Here is a 19,792-nt window from a genome sequence, read left to right as displayed (position 1 = left end):
ATTTCATAATTTTACCTTTATTATTCATCCATAAATATACATAATACTACCAACGTATTATATAATACTGCCAACGTATTAAATCATGAGTTACTTAATTATACATATAATCATTTCGCAAAAGCAAGTGTTACTCTTTAACTTGGATAAAATGGTAAACATCAATTTTACTTATTATATTAAAAGCTTTAGAAAAACAGATTATTAAGTGAAAAGTAAACAGATACTTACTGTTTAAAAATATAATGTGTAAAACATATTACAAAGTCATAGTAGTTCAGCAGTATTGCATCGCTTTAACAAATTAATCAATTAAAGTTCAAAAAGGACGTACTCCGATATAGTTACTTTAAGTTGGATGTACTCCAATATAATTTATATTTATATCCCTTGGATTGGAGTAACCAACATTGATAGTACATGAGATTTTGTCACATCCGGACATCCATGCCCATCTCCTTCCCGGTACATGAACTGAGCCATTCTTGAAAGGTTTGTTGCACACTCGATAAATTCTTTTGAAAATTTCGACTAGGCACCTGCTCCTGCTTCGTTAAGTTTCTTCCACGTCTTGTTGATTAACGTTTTAATATAACTTCTAGCTTCGTCTTCAGAAGCGCCACTCTCGTGCATATAGCATTGGATCGATTTTGGAACATCCCCTCTTGCCATTTCATCCTTAAACAAAAAAGGTTTCAAAATTTACTTATTATTATAATTAGTAATTAGAATGGATGCATTGAAACATTTTAGATTTATATGTAATTGAATTAGTCTATGAAATTTTCACATTGTGTAATCAAAATATGCCAAAATTAATGAGTATATACGTACCGAGGATGTCCCCAAATCATCAGCTAGTCTTAAAATCAGAGATGAGTAACGAACAATATTATCAGCTCGTTCCGTAAACTGTAAGATCTCTTCACTTGAAGTAACAGATGTTAAAAAGTAAACATGCGTGAGTATTACAGGCGCCGATATCGATACACAAGCATTGTCCAAGTATTCATCTAGCGTTGGCGTATATCCACTGTGGTACCATTGTGCTTCTACTAGGTATGATTTGCATAAATTTGCCCACTACAATTATTTTCAGCATTCCAAATTTAAAAAATTTAGATTCCTATCATCACAACTTTAACATCAAATAAATAGGTATTAAACAAAAAAAGGATTCATTACTGCTTTCTTTAGGTATGGAAGAATATGGAATCCTGTTTTTGTCAATGTGTTATAAGCGATGTGATTAATCGAGTTGTACAATCCAAAGAAACATATCTTCATATAATCTGGTAGTTCTTCAATCGCATTGATATCCCATCTATGTATTATAAACGTCCAACTCAAGAAATTTGTATAATTAATCTATTAATTAAAAGCATGCATGTATTTTTCTAGCAAAATATAGAATATTTTACCTGTGAATAACATCCGTAAATATTTAAGTTCGTCCAAAGTACCATACACATCATAGACATCATCAATTGTAGTAATTAAAGCGTTAACCTTTGTTAACGTTCTCCTTCCAAGACTAAACCGGGGTAGATAATTAACACCAGTAGTCCATAGAAAATTCTCCACCAATCGGTCACGAGCAAAGCTAAATTTCGTATCCCAGCATGTATTTTTCCACCAACTATCCAAGGTATAATAAATTTATAACACCCATATTAATGACGTACTACTACAAATAGAATGAATGAACAAAAATCTTATTGCTTTTACGTAAGTTAGTTACTTTATGGCATATATATATATATATATATATATATATATATATATATATATATATATATATATATATATATATATATATATATATATATATATATATATATATATATACTTGGTTTTTGAGCCCATGCGTTGCACGAGTGTGTAAAAAATCGTGCAAAAAGTGTAATTTGCAGTTTATATTGGTATGTAAATAGCGATACTAAAAAACAGGAAAAATATAAGAATTATTTAAGACCAGCGGTGTTGACAAATTTTAAAAATTCTTTTGAGTTTAAGAGCCCGTGGTGTTGATAAATTTTGAAAATTCCTTTTGAGTTTAAGAGTCCGTAGTGTTAACGAATTTTAAAAGTTCTTTTGAGTTTAAGAGCCCGTATTGTTGACAAATTTTAAAAAATGATTTTGGGTGGTGTTAGTAACTTAATGTCTACAATTATTTTTCTCACTATTATTATTTTTTTAACATTTTTTTGGGTAAAGGGTTACCCCGGTAAATATTATTAAAAATAATAAAAGAATGAGTACAATGAGAGTTCAATGTTGTAAGTGCGCCTTACAACCAAACAGCAAACCAACTAGACTAAACATAAATCATGCAAAATCTAGACCCCACTACCAAAACAAGATTAGGTTATGGCACTTTCCAACACTCCTTCATTACTCGAACAAAGGCATAATTCCGAAACTTGATAGACAATAACTTCATTCGAACTGTTGAGAAGATAACTTCATAGAGCTGGTCCACCGAACGAGCCTTTTGGCCATATAACCGGTTGTTCCTTTCCTGCCATACGTAGTAAACCAAGGCACCAAAAATGAGTTTAGCAACAACACCACGAGCAACATTGCAGTTTGCATAAGGGATTAGAATTTCCCGAAGATTTTTCCAATCGCTACTCCAGTTTGCAATCGCAACCACATGCGTGAACTTCTCGCATAATTGTTTCGAAACGGGGCAATCAAAAAATAAATGATCATGCGAGTCAGGTTGAGACTTGCACAAGGCACACGTCAAATTTACATTCAACTGTAAATTGCGTTCCCATGCCTTTAATTTATCCTGGGTTTTCAACCGTTCACCCATAAGAAGCCAAACAATAAACGCGTGTCGGGAATGCATTGGCTATACCAAATCACGCTACACCACGGGATCGTAGGAGCATGGGGACGAATTGTATCCCATACCACACTAACTGAAAAATCTATCCAATTACCACTACAATCTCGCCATTGAACTATATCAGATTGATCCGTAAGAATGGGAGGCGCAACATCTTGGATAGCATTAAATTCAGTATACCACGTACTCGGCCATTTCAATTCAGAATCATGCATTACATCGCACACCTTCTCATTTAAATTTTACCCTTCACGAACAATGTTCCGACGAGAAACAATTTCTACAATAGTCTCGTGAGGGTGCCAACGATCAAACCAAGCATTAGTGGTAGTCCCATTACCAATCTTATGAACAACATGCATATGAATAATGTCTCTAATATTAAGCATTTTCCTCCAACTCCAACTAGCATCATTAGGCATCATCACATCCCAAAAATTACGATTAGCCAAACTGTAAGTGTGCACCCACTTCACCCATAAAGATTGCTTATGGGATAACAGACGCCAAACATGGGAAGATAATAGCACCACATTCCATAGTTTGAGACGCCTAATACCGAGACCACCCTCTGTTTTTGGAAGGCACACATCATCCCACTTAACCTTAACTTTACCACGTTTCATCTCGCCTTGACACCACAAGAAACCCCTTGTCATTTTCTCGATCTCTTTGACTACCAAATCTGGGATAACAAACACCGAGTACCAATACAGTTGCATAGACTCGATCACCGACGTACTCAGTTGGACCCGACCTGCAAATGATAAAAACTTATTTTTCCAGTCATTAATACGATTTTTCACCATCTCAACCAACGGTTTACAATCACGTATGTGTAATCTTGAAGAAACCAAGGGAACACCCAAATAACGTACAGGAAGATGACCCACTTCAAACGGCATTAAGCTCAGGATTTGAGTTTTCACGTCATTGTTAACATTATCAAAGTAACCGGTGCTTTTAGGAATGCTAGGAGTAAGGCCCGAAACTCTCTTAAATTCATCCAATGAATCAAAAACAACTCTCGCGGATACAACATCTGCATGAGTAAATAAGAACAAGTCATATGCGAAACATAAATTAATGATTTTAAGCCTCTCACACTTTGGGTGATAACGGAAACCTGGCAAACGCCGAATATTCCGTTGTAACATGAGCGAAAGAACTTCCATCACAAGAGTAAATAAATAAGGAGACATTGGGTCTCCCTGTTGTAACATCCCGCCTTTTTCCGTTTAATTATTTAAAGTCCGTTATATGTTTATAACACCTCCCATTAATACGCGCTTTAAATTATCTCGTTTAGGTAATTCACGCACCCGATTAAAACTAGAGGGACCAATCTTGCCATGTGACCAAACTTTTGACTAGGTCAAAGTGGTCAAACCACTCCCATCCATTCATCTTTTTCATTTTCATTTTTCCTTTTCTCTTCATACTTTCCATTTTTCTTTTAATTCTCCAAACAAAGAAATCATCATCTAAATTCGTTCAAGCAAGCTTCAATCAAAACAAATTACATATTTGGAATCCTTGCAACTTCCTCTTCGATTCCATACCGATTTCATTACATTTGGGTAACTTTCTAAAATCACTAGATTTTGTGTTCTTGATGTTTTTAACTTATAAAGTTGTTAATTAGTGTCTATGGATCAAGTCTAACATGAATATATGATTTATTCGATTTTGTTATTTGAAGTAACTAACATGAACATAAACTTTGGTGTGTTTGATTTGGTGATTTGGTTAAATTTGAATGATGTTAAATGTTATAAATGCATGTATTAAATGTGTTCCTAACATCACTAGCTTCAATTTGGTGTGTAGGTTGTTTTAGAAAACTTTGTAAACATGATTAGTGATTTTGGTGAATTTGGGTTAGGGTTTGATAAGCTTGAAATGAATATTTGATGCATTGAATGCCATGAATTATTGTTAGTAAGTAGTTAGTTGTATTGTATGCTCGATTACCTACAAAACGGCGTGTTGTATGTATGCATTAAATGCCTAAATCTTAAATGTGCACTTATCAAATTTGAGTATTAAATGTGTGCATTGATTGATCATTTGATTTGAAAAGTCGGTTATTGCAAATAATGTTTTCGGTTGGTGAAATGTGCTTAGTTGTCTTCCTTGTCAAAAGAGCTTTCCAACGATATAAGGTGCGAGTTCTAAGTGTTTGCGGTTTGTGTTTTGTGCATGAAAAGATTTTGGTTTGAACTTAGAAAAACTAAAACTGGCCAGGTACCAGCTATCGTGTATTGTCGCGGCGCGACAATTGGGGGCCGCGGCGCGGCATAAGCTGTGTCCAGGTTCTGACCTCCTTGGTCAAAATAAGAAAAATATTTGGCACACTATGGACCTCCGATTCACATGAGACTTATTCTAACATGCTTATATATGAATAAAAACCTCAGAAAAATAGTTCGGGACCCGACCCGAACGTGTTGACTTTTTCGTTGACTTTGATCGACTAAAGTTTGACTTTTTGTCAAACTTAACCAAATGATTATGCAATATTTCTAATTTGTTTCTATACTTGTATCTTGCATGAAACTTGACAATTTGATTCACATGCTACATAATCGAGTCGTATTGAGCCATAGGACTAATTGAACATCTTTGACTTATCGCGTTTACCGTTATTGATACGACCTATTTGTTTAGGTCAAGACTAGCATTGTCCTTTGCACACGTTACTTTGTGAAGTCCTTTTCATACGTGCACTCAAGGTGAGATCATAGTCCCACTTTTACTCTTTTGAACTTATATTTTGGATGAGAAAACATAAACGTTCCTTTTTACTAAGTGAACACAAGTACAGGAAAACAAACATTCTACATACGAGTTTAGAACAAAATCCTCAATTAGATTATCATTAGTTACACTTGCCGGGTGTAAGCGAGAACTTATGTTATATGGCCATATGGGTTTGACAAACCCTCATTCGGACGGTTCGCTACCGTTATTCGGATGAAATATATTTTCGAGAAACAGTGTATGTTCTAGCACTATTGTGATGGGGTACTATGGAAGGAAACGTTAAGCTTTGATAATTGGGTGCTCATGAATATTAACTTTTAGAATGTATTACTCTTTTATCAATGTGGCAAATCTTGTGGTTCGACTTACATTTACTCACTTACTTATTTAAACCTATGATTTCACCAACGTTTTCGTTGACAGATTTCCTATATTTTTCTCAGGTCCTTGATCATTAGGTGATACATGCTTCCACACATTTCTTTTTGATACTTGCTTTGGATGTCGTGTATACTTGCATACGTGGAGCGTCTTTTGACTACTTTCAAATTGTGTCGCATATGTTTCATTTGTACTTTAAACTTTGTTATGTAACTAGTTGTCGAACTACTTTGTAAACCTTGAAACATCCATACTTATGAAATGAATGCGACATGTTTTCGGTCGAACGTTGTCTTAAAGACTTATGACCATGTAACGGGACCTAAGTAGTCGGCGCCGTCAAATGTGATTTGGTCGGGTCGCTACACCTGTCTAAGACCCCGTTTGCCCTTGAAGTACCCACATAAGTTACCATTAATGCATATCGAGAAAGAAGTAGATGAAACACACTTCATTATCCACTTTATCATTCTTTTATGAAAACCAAAATGCCCCAATATAGCCCTCAAAAAACTCCAATCATCCGTGTCATAAGCTTTTTGGATGTCAACCTTGAAAGCACACCGAGGTATCCCACTTTACAAGTGATAATTCCTCATTAATTCCTGGCTTAATAAGATATTATCGGCTATATGGTGACCCGGAATAAAAGTCGATTGGTTTTCCTGGACAATATCACAAAAGCACGAAGTAATACGGTTCGTAATAATTTTGCTAATGCATTTATAAATAACATTACAGCATGAAATCGGGCGAAAATCATTAACCTTACTTGGGTGTTGAGTTTTCAGCAAAAGATCAATAATCGTGTGGTTCAGTTCCGAAAGCAACTGACCATTAGTAAAGAAAGCTTTAATAGCTGAACAAACATCCTCTCCAACAATATCTCACGCCTCTTTGAAAAAAACTGAAGAGTACCCATCTGGACCCGGCGCTTTATCATTACCAATATTGAACATAGCCTCCCGAACTTCCTCGCTCGTAATTGGTCTCACCATATGAACAGCTTTGACCGAACTAATGCGTGAAGTAAACAATGAATCAGCATCATCGATGCCATCACAGTTGGCGGCCATACCAAGGAATTGTTCATAATGTTGCGTAAAAACACTAGCAACTCCAAGTAAAGCAAACGTGATAACCACTACACCACAGAAACGTTGTTCTTTTTAATATATAAATTATATACTACGTAATATTTAGAGTACATTGAAAATTTGTCATGGAACGTAACATTAGTAAAGTATAAGTTATATTATTTTGAAATTATTATATACAATTATTTTTTGAATAAAAGTATAACCTGCGAGTTTAATTTTAGAAAAAGTTGTTAGTCATTTCAGCAAAATAATGGTACTCGGGAGAGTCGTCATGTATAGTTAATATTATAATAGTTATATTTGCATGTTCATAAATATTTTAAGGACTTAAACTGTAAATTCAATTCACTTCCATATTTATTGCTAAAAAAGAAATGCTCCATTTATAGTGCATCGAAGCTCCGTTTTGAATACAATTTATGGCGTTTTGTTCGTAAAATTATTTCGAGTTGAACGGTTATGACGGTGGAACCTAACTCGCGACGAACAGAAAGATAGATCCGTTAAAAAAATTTGGCGAATTTTGTATCAGATAGATATACATAAAGACCATACTCATGTTCAATTTTTAGCAAAAATTGAAATAGATTGTATGTTCCAAACTAAATTACAAATTGTATATTCAAGTTGTTTCAGTTTGTGCAATTCACAATAGATAAAAGGAATGGATATTTTCTACTTAGGAAACGGGAATAATTACGTAAAAAAAAATACTAGTATATATAGTTTTATGTATTTAAATTTAATTTAATAATATATATAATATAGATATATAGATATAATATATACATACAAACATCCTAAAATAACTTTCAACCACAATTCAAAAAAAAAATTTGGTTTATATATATATATATATATATATATATATATATATATATATATATATATATGGGTATGATCAATGGGGAAGTACCAATCGGGGGGAAGAGGGGGGAAGCAAAAGTTTTTGTTCCGCTTCCCCCTGATTGGTTACTTCCCCCTTGATCCTACCACTATATATATATATATATATATATATATATATATATATATATATATATATATATATATATATATATATATATATATTTAATATCATAATTTTATATTCTACACATCTTACACCATTATTAATGGTGCCTTGGTGATTGGTTGGTGTGATAGAATTTTTTGTAGGATATAGTGTATCAGTGTTGATGTGACAATTGTAATAGAAAAATAGAGTTTGAAGTGGTGATAGGTCCCACCATTTTATTAATTTGATTGCCAAATATTTTAATTCGTGAACTCTCATTGGTCGAATACACCATCAAGCAAGTTTTTCTTCGTGTGATTAACACCAGTGGTTGTTCCAGGAAATTCGATCGTGGGGGCATAAAATTTACCGCAACAAGGACAAATCGTTAGAGCGACTCAAAAGAATATCATAAACGGTGAGACAAAAGAAAACCTTAATACAGTAAGATCTAAATATCTAAAAACCATTTAAATGGATGACAAAACATTGTAAAATTTTAAAAGAATGTAATAGGATGTTCAACATCAATAGGTGATTATTTTATTAATAAAAATATATTACACTAGTATAACAAGACAACTTGATTAATCATCAGAGCCGTCTCAATAATTTAAAGGCCCTAGACGAAAATAAAAATAAACCCACATATACGTTAAATTTTTTTACTACAAATAAAATAATACTTCAATTCATCTATTTATTTACTTACATTGTATTTAACTATTAAAAACAAAGTATTTTAACGTAGATTGACGATTTTTTATTTGATTTAATTAAATATATTGAGAAAAATATTTACATATTCAAAATTTTGAGCTCTTCTAAATTTTTGGACTCTAAGCGGTTGCCTATATTGCCTATGCTCGAAGACACCCCTGTTAATCATTTTTTACACTAAGTTGATGCTAAATTTAAAAAATATTGCTATATGTATCTAAAAATTTAGATTCAGAATCATGTATATAATTCATCTATTACATAGACTATATGAATTTTTTATTTGTATAGTTACCAATCACCAATAGATAAACGAGGTTAAGAACACATTTAAACATATGTGTTATATATGGCCAAAACTTATGGCCGACAAATTTAATAACACTTTTGATAAAGTGAAGTTTATTCGATTACAAATTCACGGATATTACTGTGCACCTAACTGCACAGTGAATTATTATACTATAAATATGCGATCGATTGTAATCAGTGTTGATACCAATTCACATATATAAAAAATTTTATTCTTCTCTCTTTTATCTATGCTCATATATATATTTATAAGAAGGCTTGTTGCTAAGATCAGCCATAAAGGTAGTTATAAGCCTACTGAATTATAACATGTTATCAGCACGAAGTGCTCCATATAATCAAGGTTTATCTAAGCAAGCACAAGTCACTAATCAAGGTAAGAAATTCTTTAACGATATCTTCTATTATTTATTAGTAAGGTAAATATTATTATCATCATAACTAACATTTATATTTATGTTATATATGGTCGGATATACCGCCTGAATTATATTTATGTAATTAACTTCACTAACATTTATATTTATGTTATATATGGTCGGTTATACCGCCTGAATTATATTTCTGTAATCTAAATATTATTAACTTCACTAACATTTATATTTATGTTATATATGGTCGGTTATACAGCCTGAATTATATTTCTGTAATTAACTTCACTAACATTTATATTTATGTTATATATGGTCGGTTATACCGCCTGAATTATATTTCTGTAATTAACTTCACTAACATATATATATATATATATATATATATATATATATATATATATATATATATATATATATATATATATATATATATATATATATATATATATATATATATATATATATATGTGTGTTATATATGGTCGGTTATACCGCCTGAATTTTATTTCTGTAATCTAACTCTTATTAACTTCACTAACATTTATATTTATATTATCTAACATTTATGATGACTTATGCAATTAATCATTATTTATTTCATGCATACTAACGTTTATTCTTAAATTTATTATTTATGCATAATATGTTTATTCTCTTAGTCTTCGTATTTATACTAAATGTATTTTATAGTAATCATAAAATTCTTTTATTAAAATTATTATTAATATAACGAGTACATAACAGTCGATAACGTCAACTGACGACGTTACAACGACTATATTTTTCAAATATAAAATAAACATCTCCGTTTTTCACATTTTCACAAATAAATCTTCATTTTCTCAGATTACCACTCTCAAAAGTTTTTGTAAAAATGATTCACACGAGGATGATTTTTCCTATTGTATTGGTCATATTAACTATCATCATTATTGCTAATATACCACCGGGTGAACATATATTCTATCCTGCCCTTGTGGTTTTATTATCATACCATTATTCTGTTGTTTGCTACTTATGAATTTAAAATGATTCTAATTTCATGTTGTTAGAAATTGATTATGATTATAATTTATGTTGTTCATTTTTCTGAAAATAGAAAATGTCAAACTTATCAAAACTTGAGTTTGATGCCCTGGACGTATCGGGAACAAACTACACATCATGGGTCATGGATGTAGAAATAAATCTTGGATCATTGGGCATTCTAGAAACTTTAAAAGAAAACAATACTTGTTCTGATCAAGATAAATTAAAATCAATTGCTTTTATTCGCAAACATATTGATATCACCTTAAAACATATGTATCTCACTATCAAAGATCCACATGTTTTATGGGAAAGTATCAAGAGTAGATTCGATAATCAAAAGGAAATATTACTCCCAGCTGCGAGGGAAGAATGGAGAAATCTAAGGTTCCAAGATTTTAAAAAGGTAAGTGAATACAGCTCGGCCATGTTCAAGATCCGTTCAAAGCTTCAATTCTGTGGTCAAGAAATAAGTGATGCTGATATGATGGAGAAAACTTTCTCCACAATGCATTCTGCAAACATAACTATACAAGAAAATTTAAGATTGCAGAATTACAAAACTTTTTCCAAACTTCAAACTTATCTCTTAGTTGCAGAAGTGAATAAAGAATTACTGATGAAGAATCAAGAATCTCGTCCTACGGGTGCGCAAGCATTCCCTGAAGCTAATGCTATTAACAATAATAATAATATAAAAAGAAATGCACCTGGACGAGGACGTGGGCGAGGTCGTGGTCATATTGGCTAAAACCATCATCATGGAAATTACCATAACAATAATAAAAATCATAACTATGTTCGAAATCACCCTTATGGTAATGGTCGTGGTGGTGGTGGTGGTCGTGGTCGTAATGGTTACGGTGGTTGTGGTCGTGGACAAAGAAATAATAATCCCCAAAATTATAAATTTCAACTACCATACAATCCCACAAATCATAATGTTGAAGAAAGCTCTTCAAATAATATTGAAGATTCTTGTTATCGATGTGGTAAAATTGGACATTGGTCTAAGAACTGTCGAACAAATCAATATTCTATTAATCAATATCAAGAATTCCTAAAGGGAAAAGGAAAAGAGGCAAACCTTGTGGATGACCTTGATACAAAAATCACTGAGCCAACAAGTGACTACTTTAATGAATAAATTTTCTATTATATGTCCATATCAAATAAATGGATGTAGATTTACAATCTATACCATATCTACTTTACTATATGTTTCCTTATTATGTACTTTCGTTTATAACATATTTTGAATGTAATATATTGATGAAATATGTACTCATTATTCGTTTCTCATATTTTGAAGTTCATGATGTACACTATTGGAGTGCAAAATCAGTCAAATGGTGGGGATCTTTGTATTGCAGACAGTGGTACCACACACACTATACTCAAATCTAAAAAATATTTCACTAATTTTAAAGCAACAGAAGGAACGGTACATACTATATCAGGTCCTGCGAATTTAATAAAAGGAATGGAAAAGGCAGAATTCATGTTACCAAATGGTACACATTTTCTGATAAAAAAAATGCCTTATTTTCTTCCATGTCAAAGAGAAATTTGTTAAGCTTCTCTGCATATATCAAAATGGATATGATTATCAGTCAGTGACTACAGAAAATGATAAATACTTAAGTATCACTGACAAGAAGCATGTGATTGAAAAACTACCAAGACTTAGTTCTGGTTTACATTATACATATATAAATGTACCAGAAGCACACATGGTAGTTAATGAAAAGGCATGTGATCCTGTAATGATCAATCTGTGGCATGAAAGATTAGGCCACCCAGGATCAACAATGATGAAAAGAATAATTCAAAATACACATTGACATCCATTGACGGATCAAAAGATCCCTCATGATGTACTTATCCCATGTACATCATGCTCACTTGGAAAATTGATAATAAGACCATCACCTCTTAAGGTTGAAAAAGAATCACCATTATTTCTTGAAAGAATTCAAGGTGATATATGTGGACCAATTCATCCACCATGTGGACCATTTAGATATTTCATGGTCCTAATAGACGCATCTAGTAGATGGTCTCATGTATGTCTATTATCAAGTCAAAACATGGCATTTGCAAAATTTCTTTCTCAAATTATTAAATTAAGAGCACATTTCCCTGATTATACTATTAAAAGGGTGAGATTGGATAATGCTGGTGAATTTACATCTCAAGCATTTAATGATTTTTGCATGTCTATTGGGATTGTTGTTGAACATCCTGTTGCCCATGTGCATACACAAAATGGTTTAGCCGAATCACTAATCAAACGATTGCAATTAATAGCTAGACCATTGATAATGAGAACAAAACTCCCAGTATCTGTATGGGGTCATGCAATTTTACATGCTGCATCATTAATTCGCATTAGACCAAGTGCAAGTTATACATATACTCCCTTGCAACTTGCTTTTGGCCATCAGCCAAATATTTCCCACCTTAGAACATTTGGTTGTGCGGTTTATATTCCTATCGCACCACCACAACGCACTAAAATGGGTCCTCAAAGAAGGATGGGAATATATGTTGGATATGAAACATCTTCAATCATAAGATATATTGAACCCATGACGGGTGATGTTTTTACAGCACGTTTTGCTGATTGTCACTTTAATGAAACATTGTTCCCTAGATTAGGGGGATAAATAAAAAATAAAGAAAATGATGTTTCATGGTGTGTGTAGTGACCCGAACTTTTCCATGTTTATATATATTAATTGAGATTGATATTTACATGATTAAATGTTTCCAACATGTTAAGCAATCAAACTTGTTAAGACTTGATTAATTGAAATATGTTTCATATAGACAATTGACCACCCAAGTTGACCGGCGATTCACGAACGTTAAAACTTGTAAAAATGACATGACGATATATATATATGGATATACATATGGTTAACATGAGATTATGATAAGTAAGTATCTCCATAAGTATATTAACAATGAGTTATATACATATAAACAAGACTACTAACTTAAGGATTTCGAAACGAGACATATATGTAACGATTATCGTTGTAACGACATTTAAATGTATATATATCATATTAAGATATATTAATATATCATAATATCATGATAATATAATAATTTAACATCTCATTAGATATAATAAACAATGGGTTAACAACATTAATTGAGATCGTTAACTTAAAGGTTTCAAAACAACACTTACATGTAACGACTAACGATGACTTAACGACTCGGTTAAAATGTATATACATGTAGTGTATTTAGATGTATTAAAATACTTTTGGAAGACTTCAATACATATATCAAAACACTCATACTTAACGAAAATGGTTACAGTTACTTTCCCATTCTTTTCTTTCATCAAGAATTCTAGTCGTATTCTTACCCGTATTATACACAGCTTCAAAACGTACTTACTATGGGTATATACCAATAGGAACTAGCATGAGATTCCACTCTTGATTATGTCATGTATGACTAATCAATTTTAACTTCTACCATGAGCTAGTCAACTAACTAGAACTCCTTTTAACCCCACTCACCACTCACCAATTACCACTCATCATTCACTCTATTTCACTTCCAATTCTCTTTCTAATTCTCTCTCAACACACACACACTATTATGAACGTATTTTTACAGTAGTTAATCATCATCTTCATCAAAAATCACTTCAATAATCAAGCTATAATCATCATAGGAAGAACACTTCAAGAACACTTCAAAAATCCCTTCAAGTTTACTAATTTACTTCCAAGCTTTCTAATCCATTCCAAGTAATCATCTAAGATCAAGAAACCTTTGTTATATACAGTAGGTTATCTTTCTTATTCAAGGTAATATTCATATTCAAACTTTGATTCAATTTCTATAACTATAAACTATCTTAATTCGAGTAAAAATCTTACTTGAACTTGTTTTTGTGTCATGATCCTACTTCAAGAACTTTTAAACCATCCAAGATCCTTTGAAGCTAGATCATTTATTGTCACTTCCAGTAGGTTTACCTACTAAACTTGAGGTAGTAATGATGTTCATAACATCATTCGATTCATATATATAAAACTATCTTATTCGAAGGTTTAAACTCGTAATCACTAGAACATAGTTTAGTTAATTCTAAACTTGTTCGCAAACAAAAGTTAATCCTTCTAACTTGACTTTTAAAATTAACTAAACACATGTTCTATATCTATATGATATGCTAACTTAATGATTTAAAACCTGGAAACACGAAAAACACCGTAAAACCGGATTTACGCCGTCGTAGTAACACCGCGGGCTGTTTTGGGTTAGTTAATTAAAAACTATGATAAACTTTGATTTAAAAGTTGTTATTCTGAGAAAATGATTTTTATTATGAACATGAAACTATATCCAAAAATTATGGTTAAACTCAAAGTGGAAGTATGTTTTCTAAAATGGTCATCTAGACGTCGTTCTTTCGACTGAAATGACTACCTTTACAAAAACGACTTGTAACTTATTTTTCCGACTATAAACCTATACTTTTTCTGTTTAGATTCATAAAATAGAGTTCAATATGAAACCATAGCAATTTTATTCACTCAAAACGGATTTAAAATGAAGAAGTTATGGGTAAAACAAGATTGGATAATTTTTCTTATTTTAGCTACGTAAAAATTGGTAACAAATCTATTCCAACCATAACTTAATCAACTTGTATTGTATATTATGTAATCTTGAGATACCATAGACACGTATACAATGTTTCGACCTATCATGTCGACACATCTATATATATTTCGGAACAACCATAGACACTCTATATGTGAATGTTGGAGTTAGCTATACAGGGTTGAGGTTGATTCCAAAATATATATAGTTTGAGTTGTGATCAATACTGAGATACGTATACACTGGGTCGTGGATTGATTCAAGATAATATTTATCGATTTATTTCTGTACATCTAACTGTGGACAACTAGTTGTAGGTTACTAACGAGGACAGCTGACTTAATAAACTTAAAACATCAAAATATATTAAAAGTGTTGTAAATATATTTTGAACATACTTTAATATATATGTATATATTGTTATAGGTTCGTGAATCAACAGTGGCCAAGTCTTACTTCTCGACGAAGTAAAAAAAAAATCTGTGAAAGTGAGTTATAGTCCCACTTTTAAAATCTAATATTTTTGGGATGAGAATACATGCAGGTTTTATAAATGATTTACAAAATAGACACAAGTACGTGAAACTACATTCTATGGTTGAATTATCGAAATCGAATATGCCCCTTTTTATTAAGTCTGGTAATCTAAGAATTAGGGAACAGACACCCTAACTGACGCGAATCCTAAAGATAGATCTATTGGGCCTAACAAACCCCATCCAAAGTACCGGATGCTTTAGTACTTCGAAATTTATATCATATCCGAAGGGTGTCCCGGAATGATGGGGATATTCTTATATATGCATCTTGTTAATGTCGGTTACCAGGTGTTCACCATATGAATGATTTTTATCTCTATGTATGGGATGTGTATTGAAATATGAAATCTTGTGGTCTATTGTTACAATTTGATATATATAGGTTAAACCTATAACTCACCAACATTTTTGTTGACGTTTAAAGCATGTTTATTCTCAGGTGAATATTAAGAGCTTCCGCTGTTGCATACTAAAATAAGGACAAGATTTGGAATCCATGTTTGTATGATATTGTGTAAAAAAACTGCATTCAAGAAACTGATTTCGATGTAACATATTTGTATTGTAAACCATTATGTAATGGTCGTGTGTAAACAGGATATTTTAGATTATCATTATTTGATAATCTACGTAAAGCTTTTTAAACCTTTATTTATAAAATAAAGGTTATGGTTTGTTTTAAAAATGAATGCAGTCTTTGAAAAACGTCTCATATAGAGGTCAAAACCTCGCAACGAAATCAATTAATATGGAACGTTTTTAATCAATAAGAACGGGACATTTCAGTGTGAACCTCAATTAATGTATCTTGATCCTCGCACAAAAGAATGCGAGATCGAAGTTCAAAAAATAATGCATATGCAAGAACTTGCGAATAAACTGCCTGATGCATTTACAGATACAAAAAGAGTGACTAAATCATATATACCAGCAGCAAATGTTCCAACTCGAATTGAAATTCCAAAAACTGGCAATAATATCTCTCTTGAGTCTTTGCCACGCCAAAAACGTGGGAGACCAATTGGTTCCAAAGATAAAAATCCTCGAAAAAGAAAATCAGCTGATAATGAGGTAAAAGAAAGTGTTCAAGAAGAACCACAAATCAATACTCCTTCTGCAGAGGAGATTGATGATGTAAATACGGAATTTTCAATCAATTATGCACATTCAAAAATAGTATGGAACCGAAATGAAATGAAAAATCTTGATGAGATATTTTCATATAATGTTGCATATGACATCATGATTGATGATGATGATCCAGAACCAAAATCTGTCATAGAATGTCAAAATAGACATGATTGGGATCATTGGAAAGGAGCAATACGAGCTGAATTTGAATCGCTCAATAAAAGAAAAGTTTTCGGATCTATCATTCTCACACCTAAAGATGTGAAACCTGTGGGATATAGATGGGTTTTTGTGCGAAAAAGAAATGAGAAAAATGAAGTTACAAGGTATAAAGCTAGACTTGTAGCTCAAGGTTTTTCTCAAAGACCAGGAATTGATTATGATGAAACTTATTCTCCTGTTATGGATGCAATTACTATTAGATACTTAATCAGTCTGGTAGTTTCTAAAAATTTAGAAATGCATCTCATGGATGTTGTGACTGCTTATCTATATGGATCACTTGATAGTGATATATATATGAAGATACCTGAAGGATTTAAGGTATCAGAAGCAACTAATGCAAAATCCAGAGAAATGTACTCAATCAAGTTGCAAAGGTCTTTATATGGGTTGAAACAATCGGGTTGCATGTGGTATAAACGATTAAGTGATTACTTGATATACAAAGGGTATACCAATAATCTTATTTGCCCATGTGTATTCATTAAGAAAACAACATCCGGATATATAATCATAGCCGTTTATGTCGATGATCTTAACATCATAGGTACAAATAAAGAGATCCATGAAACCATTCAACTTCTAAAGAAAGAATTTGAAATGAAAGATCTCGAAAAAACCAAGTATTGCCTTGGTTTGCAGATTGAGCATATGCCTAATGGTTTACTTGTACATCAAACAACTTATACGGAAAAGATTTTAAAACGTTTCAATATGGACAAGGCAAAACCATTAAGTACTCCTATGGTTGTTAGATCACTTAATGTTGACACTGATCCATTTCGTCCCTGTGAAGATCATGAAGATATCCTGGGACCAGAAGTACCATATCTTAGTGCAATTGTAGCTCTTATGTATCTTACAAATTGTACAAGACCTGACATTTCTTTTGCAGTTAATTTGTTGGCAAGATTCAGCTCAGCTCCTACCAAAAGACACTGGAATGGGATCAAACACATATTTCGATACCTTCGAGGAACTACTGATATAGGATTATTTTATTCTAGCAATTCAAAACAAAATTTAGTTGGTTATGCAGATGCAGGTTATTTATCTGATCCACATAAAGCCAAATCTCAAACTGGATATGTATTCCTAAATGGCGGTACCGTAATATCATGGCGTTCTCAAAAACAAACACTTGTTGCAACATCATCAAATCATGCTGAAGTGATTGCATTACATGAAGCTACTCGGGAATGTTTTTTGTTGAGATCAATGACACAACTCATTACTGATTCTGGTGGACTAGAACGCGATAAAAGCCCAACAACTATCTATGAAGATAGTGCAGCTTGCATAGCACAGATGAAAGAAGGGTATATCAAAAGTGACCGAACGAAACACATACCTCCTAGATTCTTCTCATACACTCAAGATCTCATCAAAGACAACCAGATTGAAATGAGACATGTTCAATCCAGCAAAAACTCTGCCGATCTTTTCACCAAAGCACTTCCAACTGCTATTGGCATGAGGCATGTTCAAAACGTGTGACGACTCAGCGATGTCTACTTGAGGGGGAGTCAACTCTATGCTGCACTCTTTTTCCCTTGGCTAAAGTTTTTTATCCCACTGGGTTTTTCTTTAGCAAGATTTTTAACGAGGCAGTAACATGTAGTTGATTTTTAATAAAACAAAATTGTCGTCCAAGGGGGAGTGTTATATATGGCCAAAACTTATGGCCGACGACTTTAATAACACTTTTGATAAAGTGAAGTTTATTCGATTACAAATTCACGGATATTACTGTGCACCTAACTGCACAGTGAATTATTATACTATAAATATGCGATCGATTGTAATCAGTGTTGATACCAATTCACATATATAAAAAATTTTATTCTTCTCTCTTTTATCTATGCTCATATATATATTTATAAGAAGGCTTGTTGCTAAGATCAGCTATAAAGGTAGTTATAAGCCTACTGAATTATAACAATATGGAGTTAGACATTTAGCATTTTCGTATTTAAATATATGTCTTTAAGTTAAACTATTTATCATTTAACATCAAAACTTCGGCATATTTTTACTTACAAGTTAACTATAAGAATAAGAATATAAATAAATATACGACTCCATATAGTTTTCTTGTATACTTATTAGTTGTAATTGTAATTAATTAGAGAGCCATAAATAACATAAAGGATCCATACCCACTTCACTTCCCACATCGTTGAGAGATGAAATTTTCTATTGAAGAAAATGTTTATATATTACTAGTGAAGAGACCCGTGGAATCACGGGTTTCTAAAAGAAAAATTGTTAAGTGATATGTTATAGTTGAATGTTATTTAACCAAAATAAGAATTTTATATCAATGTATTTTATCTATAAATAAATGAGTTTGTAACTATAAAATCGGCTAAAAACCTTAACAAATGATCATCGTCGTGTTCATCATGTCTTTTCTAAGATACCAACAAAGGAGCACAACACTAATATCAAAATAAAATTTACACTACTATTTGTTGCTACTATATTCTTACATTTATACTACCTATGGATCAGTTCTTACATAACTTAAGGTATACATGGAACTTTATATTCTCAAAAAGTGGTTGCTGGACAACCATTAGAGACATTATCTTCAAAGTATCATCACCCAACTTCTTAATGCAACCTTATTATCAACAACTAAACTAAATAAAATACTAAATAGGTCAACAATATAAAAGATGCCATATGTATCAGTGACAATTAATCAACCATTTACAGATAAA

The 19,792-nt window shown here is 32.1% G+C and overlaps 1 pseudogene; it reads right to left on the bottom strand.

The window, feature by feature from the left end:
* Positions 1 to 381: 381 nt before the first annotated feature.
* The window catches only part of LOC139889575 (R-linalool synthase QH1, chloroplastic-like), a 109,098-nt pseudogene continuing 89,687 nt past the window's right edge, over positions 382 to 19,792 (bottom strand).

This window comes from Rutidosis leptorrhynchoides, chromosome 1 (assembly GCF_046630445.1).
Source record: "Rutidosis leptorrhynchoides isolate AG116_Rl617_1_P2 chromosome 1, CSIRO_AGI_Rlap_v1, whole genome shotgun sequence".
NCBI classification, from domain to species: Eukaryota; Viridiplantae; Streptophyta; class Magnoliopsida; order Asterales; family Asteraceae; genus Rutidosis; species Rutidosis leptorrhynchoides.
Note: the sequence above shows the minus strand (reverse complement) of the source record. Positions and strands in the feature narration are given on the sequence as shown.